The sequence below is a fragment of the Glycine soja genome, chromosome 4 (assembly GCF_004193775.1).
Source record: "Glycine soja cultivar W05 chromosome 4, ASM419377v2, whole genome shotgun sequence".
NCBI classification, from domain to species: Eukaryota; Viridiplantae; Streptophyta; class Magnoliopsida; order Fabales; family Fabaceae; genus Glycine; species Glycine soja.
Window position 1 is genome coordinate 40173240 of NC_041005.1, and position 1177 is coordinate 40174416.

The following is a 1177-nucleotide window of genomic DNA, read 5'->3' on the forward strand; positions in this document are numbered from 1 at the left end:
TTTGTGCTATCTTTTCATGATTTTAGGGCATTCCTCACAAAATTTCAGCTCATTTTGATATCCTTTGAGTATAGCTGTAGTTTTACCCCCTTGTTAGGTGCTTGTTGAGAAACACATTATTTGCTACATATGGTGCATGACTAGGGGCAATCCAGGTGATTTACAACCCTTTGATCCTGAAATAGATATAACCTTTCATAGATTAGTTAGGCATAGCGTGCATCCTGGTCATTCTGTGCATTTTGAGCATTTTGAGCATTCTGTTGAGGGTGATTCTGAATATTCTGATTTTGAGCATTCCACTACTAATTTTCATACTGAGAACATGGCTCAACCTCCACCTTGTGAGAGGACTCTTAGGGAGATGGCTGCACCTGATTTCACTTATGAAAGCTTGTGCATTCAATATCCTGATGAAGGTGTTCCATATGTTCTCAAGACTGGACTTATACATTTGCTGCCCAAGTTTCATGGTCTTGCAGGTGAAGATCCTCATAAGCATCTTAAGGAGTTCCATATTGTTTGTTCCACCATGAAGCCCCCTGATGTCCAAGAAGATCATATCTTTCTAAAGGCTTTTCCTCATTCTTTGGAGGGAGTGGCAAAAGATTGGCTATACTACCTTGCTCCCAGGTCCATTTTCAGCTGGGATGACCTTAAGAGGGTGTTCTTGGAGAAATTCTTCCCTGTATCTAGGACCACTACCATCAGAAAAGATATTTTAGGCATCAGGCAACTTAGTGGAGAAAGCTTGTATGAGTACTGGGAAAGATTCAAAAAATTGTGTGCAAGCTGTCCTCACCACCAGATTTCTGAGCAACTCCTTCTTCAATATTTCTATGAGGGACTTAGCAACATGGAGAAGAGTATGATTGATGCTGCTAGTGGTGGAGCTCTTGGTGATATGACCCCTGCTGAGGCTAGGAATTTGATTAAGAAGATGGCTTCCAACTCCCAACAAAATAAAAAGCCATGAGGGAAAAACTTGAGGTGGCCATGAGGTGGCCACGGATTCATCTTCATCTACTGAAAATAAAAAGCTTGAGGGAAAACTTGATGCCTTGGTTAATCTAGTAACTTAGCTTGCCATGAATCAGAAATCTGCACCTGTTGCAAGAGTCTGTGGTCTATGTTCTTCTGCAGATCACCATACAGATCTTTGTCCTTCTTTGCAGCA

The 1177-nt window shown here is 41.4% G+C and overlaps 1 non-coding gene across 1 annotated transcript; it reads right to left on the bottom strand.

The window, feature by feature from the left end:
• Positions 1 to 703: 703 nt before the first annotated feature.
• LOC114410967 lies at positions 704 to 810 on the bottom strand. The gene has a single exon (XR_003666357.1). It is a non-coding gene; the product is annotated as a small nucleolar RNA R71 (small nucleolar RNA).
• Between the last annotated feature and the right edge of the window lie 367 nt (positions 811 to 1177).